The sequence below is a fragment of the Drosophila tropicalis genome, unplaced genomic scaffold, assembly GCF_018151085.1.
Source record: "Drosophila tropicalis isolate 14030-0801.00 unplaced genomic scaffold, ASM1815108v1 contig_158, whole genome shotgun sequence".
NCBI classification, from domain to species: Eukaryota; Metazoa; Arthropoda; class Insecta; order Diptera; family Drosophilidae; genus Drosophila; species Drosophila tropicalis.
In genome coordinates, this window is record NW_027172602.1 from 7,248,642 (window position 1) to 7,258,321 (window position 9,680).

The following is a 9,680-nucleotide window of genomic DNA, read 5'->3' on the forward strand; positions in this document are numbered from 1 at the left end:
GTGTGTGTGTGTCTAGTCAAAGTCAAAGCAAATGAAATCGAATAATTAAATATTGGCATAGTCACACCTTGTTGACAATTATTGACAGCCTGATTGGCAAACAAATAAATACGTCGCCATTTGCCTTCTCTTTTTTACTACACCCACCGCCCATCACCGCACCACACCACACCACACCACAACCACCCCCTGCCAGCATTTACCCACCTGACCCCAGCAATATATGTATAGTAGCCTCCCTTTTCCCCTATACACCATAGAAAGGGGCGCGGTCTTTAGTGTAGAATGGGCGCGTCTCATGTTGCAGCACGACAGTTTTGGGCGAGAGAGAGAAAGAGAGGGAGTGTGGGTTAGAAGAGAGCGCTAAGGTGAGGGCGGGTTGAGTGGGTGTGGCATTGCAGCTACTGTGAGAGTATTATAAAAAAAAAAAACATAGAGACAAATGCCAGTAGGAGCCACTAAAGATCACACCACAAAGATGTCGCCAAAAGAGATGGCAATCTTAGGCCGCCAGCCGCTCCAAACATAGACTCACTCACTCGCTTACTGACTTACTCGCCTCCTCCATTACCTTGGCTTAGACAACTCGCAGCGTTGGCGTTGGCGTTTTGTCGTGTTGACAGGTATCGGGATGATGGAATCTCTTATATGGCAATATGCGCGCCATTATCTATTCAACTCAATATATACCTACATATTTTGTATTTGTATTTGCCATTTGCATTTTTGGAATAAGAATCAAAGTCATATTGGCTATCAGTGAAATCAAGAAACGCTTAAGCGGCCATCAATTAATTGAGCTGGCCAAACCTTTGCACCTGCCTCCATCTCCAAGCTCTGCCTCTGTCCAACTCACAACTATTAACAATTTATTTACCCACCTCAATTTCAATTCACAATTCATTTGCTTATGTGTCACCTCACGACATTTAACCAGGCTCCCCACCCCACCCCCCATTCACCACTCTCCCTGCTAAAACAACAACAAACAAACAAAGACCAACCAGAATCAGAAAGAGAAACAGAACCAGAGTCATAATCATCAATTATCTGTAAACTCCTTTAACTTTTATCACTATTTCTTGTTGTCTCTCTCTCTCTCTCTCTCTCTCTCTCTCACTCTCTGTTCTTGTCTCTATTGGGGGCAATTGGCACAACAAATATGCAAAGCATGTGTAAAGTTTATTGATATACAATGCGAATAAATGTTAGCAGTCGGTTGTCAGTAGTCAGTAGTCAGTAGGTAGTCAGCCAGTTGGCTATGACTCTCTTTAAACATTGTTGTGATTGCAGCTGTCAGTTCCTTCATAAACCTTCTAAACGACACTGAGCGAAAAAATTATATACCTTGAATATATATTACATTAAAGAGGATATTTCAATAGGTTTATAACAAGAATTAATGTCTATATTTCAATTAACACAAATTGACAAAGATCATTATCATCATTATCCCATGCCCGAGTGATCCATAAGAATTTGCCGTTTCGATATTGACCTGGTTTTAGATTCTCTTCTTCGTCTTCCGTTGATTTCTGCTATAAGCAGCGACCTTTTGAATTTAAAGATCAACTGATATAAGTGGTGAGCAAATAACTTTATCCTTCCTTTCCTTTATCCCAAAAGGCTTATTATTACAGGAACTTGTTAGAAATGTTGAATAGTAGCTTGGGAAACACTATAAAAAGAGTCCATTCTCCAATTTCTGCATGGAGATTGGATTCTCTTGGTAAAAGTATAAGTTAAAGGTTAACAAAGAAGTGTAACTTAATAAGCTGCATTTCACTTACTCATATTCATTCATTTCTAAAAAGATCTGAACATTAAGCATACGCACTGTTGGCTCACACATTTTATTTTTTGTATTGCTAGTTAATTTCTTTTTGCGCAGTGTAATTTGATACCTTCAATCAACTAAACTCAACTGACAAACTGAAAAATGTTTGTTAAATGAAATGAAATGCAATGCAAATTCTATAATCATTTTTACACCCCTGCCCCTCCGTCTATTCACACTTCTCTTATTTGTCTCTTGTGGCCACTTGGCATTTAGCAGTCGTTGATAGTCATCATCATCATCATCGTCATCATCATCGCCATTCAAAATCATCAACAAGCAGTGATCCTCTGAAGTTGTTTGTTAACTGATTGCATTGCAAATGCCGGACAAAAAGGGTCAAATCATGTTGACACTCATGTAGCTGGCTAATTGCTCCAACAAGCTTAGCTCTCTCAACTGCAACAACAACTACAGCAAATTGCTTTAAGTGGAATGAATGCTATTTTCGTTGTTATTTTCAACATGGACGACCAACAGGGCAGGGTACAAAACGAAAAGGAGTGCCAGATCTAGAATCGTCCCTGGTAAAGGGATTAAAAGCTGCCCTCAAAACTCACTCACTTAAGGTCAATAGACTCTTCATGCTTATAAGGTCAACTCAACCACCAAACCTTATCTGAACATTATCTTGACATTCTTCAAATGTAGAACAAATAAATGATTGCAAGTCTACAAATGCTATTAACCAATTAGAATACTCACTGCATGAGTATACTCAAAGGGAATAAGGAACAGAATGAGTAAGTAAATGTCGAAAAGGAAACAATTGATTAATATTGTCATTCAAATTGTTCGATTAACTTCATCATTAACTATGTTACTTCTCTCAATTCTCTTTGTTAAAGTTCTTCTTAACTCGATAGCATTGAAAGCATTACGCATACGCACTGTGTGTCTATGTTAAATAAAAGCTATGACTACCTATATATTAGAAAAAGGAAATTTATATGAATCAAGTATCTGCTTAGAAGAAGCAACTAAATTGGATTTTTGAAAAGACAATGTGGATAATGAAATTAAGTAGTTTAGGAGCAAAAACCTAATCCTAAAAGAAATACCCCTAGGAAAGAGAAAGTTCTCTCCTTTTTTGACTACCATATCGCTTGACATTTCTCAGTTCATAGAAATGGCTCTAATTGATACAATCATAAAAGAAATTGTCCATGTTAATGGCCAAAGTTAGTTTCGAAAAGGGTCAACAAACGCCTTAAAATTGGCCAAGTTTCCAGTGAATTAACCCGAGAGTTTCTTTCGTTTTGACCATCCTAAAAGTAAATCCATTTTATCATGTAATAATAGAAGAGTTTATTTTATAGTTTCCACTAACTTTATATACCCAAGTTGGGTATTACAGGGTATTTGTGAGAAATATAAAGAAATATTTTTCTGTTGCAAATTTTGTTTCTTCTTTTTTTTTTATGAATTGAATAGCAAATTTGGCATTGTTGTTGTTGCTGCTGTTGTTAACTTTATTGGCGAAACTGGACATGGACATGGCCATAGCCATAAAATCAAATAAAGTAAAAAACACACACACACACACAGCAAAAGCCAACAAATCTTATTTCGGTGTCGACAAATTTGGAGCTAATTATAAATGCAGGCGGGAGCGAGACCGAAACTGAACAAAAACAACAACAAAAAACACAGTAAAACCGGGCACCGGGACCCATTTCAGCGCCAAATTGTCGGCGAAATTGAAATGCAAGAAAGATAAAAAAAAAAAAAAACAACAACTCAAGAGAGAGAGTGGGGAGGGGGGTAAAAGTGGGCGTCGAAGCACAAAAGGCGGCATGAAATGGCCGTGGGGGTGGGGAATCGGAAAGCTGGCTGGAAAGAGCGGAAGAGAAGTGGTCCGTTTGGCTGATCATGAATGAAAGCCAAGTGGAAGTGGTAAGTCTAAGTCTTTGGTCTTTGGACTCTGATGTTGTTGCGTGGGCGGTCAGCTATGGCTTTTGGCTTTGGCTTTGGCTAATGCGTTGGCGGCAGCGACAGCGGCGGTGGCGGTGGCGGTGGCGGCGTTGGCTGGCGATTTGCAAAGTGTGAAACTAATTTGTCAGCATGAACAATGAACAGCCAAAAGCCATAAACATCATAATAATATTCAATAAACATCAACAAAATGCGCCAATTAAACGGCCACCGATTTGATTTGGTTTCAAATTCAAATTGAAAAACAAGTTGAAACATTACTTAATGGCATTCGGCTGGGTAATTGAAATGAACTTTTGAAATTGTAATTGAAACAAAGCCTAAATGACATTAAGATTAATTCGAAATTCTAATTGAAAGTAAATCGAAATCAAACTCAAAATGAGAATTAGATGATATCCAAATGAAATTGTAATCAAAAAACCCTAGAAAAGTGAAGTGAAATAAAGTTTAGAGAACTTTGAAATGTAATTGAAATAAAATGAACTTAAATTTTAAATAAATCAATTAAAAATTTCAAAGATATTGAAATAGAACTAAAACGAAATTGTAATGAATTGAATTGAAATTAACTGAAACTTAAATAAATTAAAGTTGAATTAAATTTGAAATGGAATTAAATTGAAATTGACTGAAATTTAAATGGAATTGAAATAATAGTTTAAAAAATTTAAATTGATATGAAATTTGAAGTCACATTGAACAAAAAACAAATCGATTTAGAATTGAGACTAAAAAAATGAAATTGAATTAGAATTGAATTAATATTTCAATGAAAATGTAATGAAATTGAAATAAAATTAAAACATAATTGAAATTGAATTGAAATGAAATTCACAAAATCTTCAATCAAATAAAGTTGAAGCGAATTTGAAATGGAATTGAATTGAAATTAACTGAAATTCAAATGGAATTGAAATTAAAGTTTATAATCAGTGAAATTGAACTAAAATTATAATCAAAATGAAAAAATAAAACAATTACAAATGAAGTTAAACTATAAATGATATGGTAGTTAAAATAAAGTTCCAGTATAATTAAAAAAGAATCAACATAAAATTTAAATAGAATTTAAAAATGTAATTAAATAAAACTTAAGTGTAACTTCAATTCAAAAGGAATTAAAATGGAATTCAAATGGCAAATTAATGAAATTGCATAAAGTTTAAATGAAAACAACTGAAATTTAAATAAAAATTATATACTGTGAAATGGAAATACAATAAAAACTAAGTTGAAAGTTGATAAGTTTCTTTCACAGCTCCCTTTGGTACCGCCGCTGTCCTGCCAAGGGAGCTTTCACTGTATATTGTAATTATAAAATGGAATTAAATTGGAATTGAAATGGAAATGCAAAACAGAGACAATCTCTGATTACAAATCAATGTAAATGAGATGTTCTTTCAGAAATAAGTAAAAATACATTAATAAATTCAAACGATATCGAAATGGTAATCAAATCGGTACTGTCAACTAAATTTGAAATTGAAAATGAACTTGAAATTGAAATTGAATTATTGCAATTTAATTGAATTATAAACGTTGTGCGGGCGCTAAGGAGCAGAGAAGGAGTCGGCGGCGGGGGAGGCAGCGGGTGGTATCTAATAAAATCGATGATGTAAATTGTAAAGCTGCTGGCTTGCCATTTAACACCTTCTGAACAGCAACAACAACAACAACATCTCCATCTCAGGAATTTCATCTATTTTCTATGCCATTTGGTTGTTATTGTTGTTGTTGTTGTTGTTGCTGCTGTTATTTGTTATTTATGATCCCCCAACAAAATCAAGAAAACATGTTCCGCTCTGAGTCCGGGCAATTGCATGCAAATCGTATGCAAGTCGAGACTATAGAAACATTGTCTGGTTTGATCGAATCTTGTGTCTCGATTTGATTTTAATCCGATGACGACTACTGCCAATAGGCTCTCTCACTCTCCCTCTCTCTCTCTCTCTATTTCACACACACACACAACTAACTTCAACTCTTGATAATTGTAACACAACAATCAAAATCAATTGCTATGTAAATAGAATTGTAAATTAAATTACAAATTGATTACCTCACTGAGTCATTAATCGCTACGTATGTATATAAAGCATATCGGTAGAGAGAGAGGGAGACACAGACCTTAAAACCTTGGCTTAAAGTTAGCGATTGATTGATGTCTCTTCTCTAGTTTGCTTCTCCTTCCTCTCTACTGGCCTAACGCCCTTAACAAGTTACAATCCCTAACTATTCCCTAACTTTCTCTCACTTTTAGCCAATTGTCTTATGGTTTAGGCCACTTAATAAGTACGTACGTCAATTAGTAGGTATTGGTTTCCGCAAAGGTGTAAGGCTATGGCAGTTGGTTGAAGCATTTGCTGGTGGGGCAATACTAACCAAGGCGCAGCCGGAAAATTAAGTAAACTGTAAAACGACGAGGCGGGGCCAGGTAACGAAATCAAGAGTTAATAACATAAGGGAACACAATGCAGCAGAATGCAAAATACTCTGCGGCGGCAAGTCCATATACTATTTGGCATAACCTAGCTAAACGCCACACTGCTTAAGATATCACACTGCTTTAGATATCAAACTGCTTTGGAAACAAATCCAAAAGAACTTTAGCTAAGAACAAATCTATGCATATTAGAAGGAAAATTGCTCTTGATGAAACTCTTCTCGGGAAGCCGCACTGCTTTATATAAGACTCTGCCTTATAACTCCATCCAAGTTTCCTACATTGGCGGCTTTTCGTTTTGTGATGCAAGTCGAATTATAATTTCAGTTGATTTTAATTGATTTCGATCGTATATTTTGCCATAGTCCATTTCATTTGAGAGTAACTGAATAGCGAACAACGAAATCAGTTTGACTTTGGCCACACGTCGACAACGGCACGACATTTAACTAAATTATGGCTAGCCTTAGATGCAGTCAAAGCTGGAGCCACACAGACTCAGCTCCATCGGTTTTGGCTGACCAAATGAGGGCAGTTGGTTTCACTATAGCTCCAGCTCCGGTGTCGACGACTCCAACAAGCGGCTTCGATTGTTTCTTTTGGCCGTGCCCATGTCAATCAGAGGCAGCAAGCAGCAGCAGCAGCTGCTAATGCGGGGGCGCCCCAATATCATACACACACACACACACATCTTACACGGAGCAGGGGGTTTGGGGTTCGTAATCGACCTCAAAAATGGTTTCTTATGTTGATTTTCATTAAACGTGAGTGGTTTTGAAAAGGAGCATAACGAGAATGAAAAAATACAAAAAAAATTGCACAGAAATTGGCAATTTGGGTTGGTTGTCTGTCTTTCTGTTTGTTTGTTTTTGTTTTCGTATTTAATTTGCAACGGCCACGCGCCAACAACAACAACAACTACAACATACATGCCACTTGAAGTTGACAAATTGCAAGCAACATTAACAATTGAAACAATTCAATCAAGACCCAAAGAGAAGCAGCCAAACGACAAACAGTGGCAACAAAAAACCAAAATGGGAGTCAAAAGCAAAGCGTGGAGCGTGTGGCGTGGGGGGTGGGGCGTGGGGGGTGGGGCGTGGGGAGTGTTAGAGCCTAGTGAAATGGGCGGACACTTTATCCATTGCTGAAAAGTGTCGGAACTCGCAGAACTAAAAAAAAGGATTTCCTGGCCTAGCTAAACTCAATTTGAATTCGGACTTGTTAGTCATTAACTTTTATTAATTATTAACTTTTCATTTATAACTTAAGCTACCCAAGGTAATGAGAAATATAAATCTCAAGTTTTATTTCAATAATTCTTAAACTAAAGGAAATTGATGCACTAATACAGACCGACATGGATCAATCTAGCTGGTATCTTATGCTGATCAAGATCTCAAATGTTATACTAATCTCCAGAGGTTTTGAATACTCTCTTTGAATATTTCACAGGAGTTTCATGCAAAACTGGTTCAATTCATTTGAAATTAACAATTTGTATTTGATTAATAGGTCTTTAGCTTAGAGTCAGAATCAGTAATGGAAAGTGTTTGTCTTTGCATGAAGCAGGTTATAATAATGTTGTTTATAAGTAGACATACATTCAAGAAGGATCTGATAAGAGCTACTTAGCAAAGAAAGACAAAGTGTGTGAGAGAGAGAGAGAGAGAGAGAGAGAGAAAGAGGAAGAGAGAGATGTCTAGTTAAAGTGATTAATGTGCATTTAATGGTGTCAGTTTTATGCGACTTTAAGACCTTTACCTATTGCCAAATGCAATGTCATTCGACTTGTGGGTTGTTTTTAGCTGCCGGCTAAATGTTCCCCTTTACAGTAACAACAACAACAACAACAACAGGTCCATAACTAGACAACAAAATAGATAGATAGATTGATAAATAAATAATAAATAAATTAAACAACATCGGAAACCAAAACAAAATCAATTTGCATATCAACTTTTCACATTTAAAATCAATTGAAAGCTTTTCTCACTTTAGTTGCAATTCTTTTTTTTTTCTTTATGTTTTTGAAATTCAATGAGTTTAACTAACACCCCCACCCCACCCCCTTGCCATTCTCTTTGGACACGCCCCCTTTTTCTGTGGAATTTGTAAGCCCACTCAATGTATCTAATGTATTTATTGGCCCATTTGAAAATTTATTGATGGCATTTAGCTAATGGCAAATAATGGCCAAATGACAATTGCCAATTGGCAGCAACAACCACAACAACCACAATAACAAATTGTAAAATGCAAAATAAAAACAAGACGGGGGAAATTTATAGTGTTAGTTGTAATTTACACGAAGCATAACATCAACACATACAGACGCACACACACTCACACATATGTACATATATATATATATATTTTTGCATAATTAATTATTTGTTGCTGCCGTTTTTAATTTAAACACAATTATTTATTTATTGGCAACATTTTTCCAATACATTTCTAACAAGACATCTGCTATATTTATTAATATATATATAAATTACAGTGCCGGATTGAGGAATGTGAAAAATGTAAGAAATTTGCCCCCAAAAGTATGCAAAGAAGTTCAAGAATTTCTTTTTTCGCACATTAATAAGATGGTTTGAAAATATCTTGTATATATCTTATCGATACTTAACATAATGGCGAGGGGAATTAGCGAAATTGGAAGTATGCAAGAGTTTCCTAAATTCGCTTCTCTTCGCAATCCAGTAAGAAAATAAGAAAGAAAAACTTTTTAAATCGGTCGAAAATTTGAGATATTTGATGGATTTTCAATAATTTTTAAAAGTTAATAGTTAGTTAAGTTAACTATTAAGTTAAGTTATATGCATGGTCTTGGTTTTGGACACAAGAACTAATATTTTAGCCAAAGACTTTAAGTTTAATTTTGATTTCCTTAGATTTTTAATGACAAAATTCGCAAATACACCGAAATGATCAATTATATGACATTTTTAATGTATTCTGCAATAAATTTAAGCTCTGTCAAATGGTGCGCCTAAAAGATGCCACATATATTTTTTGTACCAGCTTGTGGGTTAGCCAAGACTTAAACCGCCAATTATAAGTTAGCCAAGACACAATTGAGCCGTTTCGATTTAGAATCTTATTTGAATATTTGTTGGGATTTTGTTAAGTTAAATTCTTAAATAATAACCGTTAGACATAATTTAATAAAATAAAATGCAATATACTGTCATTCTAGCTTCAAGTCTGAGTTTTAAGAACTTGTTTTGACCATAGTAACAGCTCTCACCTTTGTGATCACTGTCGATCTAAGCGAATCACGCGTGAGCCCAAAATGTATCTCATCACTAGAGTGGGCAAACATACAAACAGCTGCGTCAGAGAGTGAGCTCACCCGACGCGTATCTGAGAGATACTTTTGCAACGCAAAGGTAGACCAAGCTGGTCGGTTTGGTTTTGGGTTGGCCGGTCGGTCATATTGTGTGCGTAGCG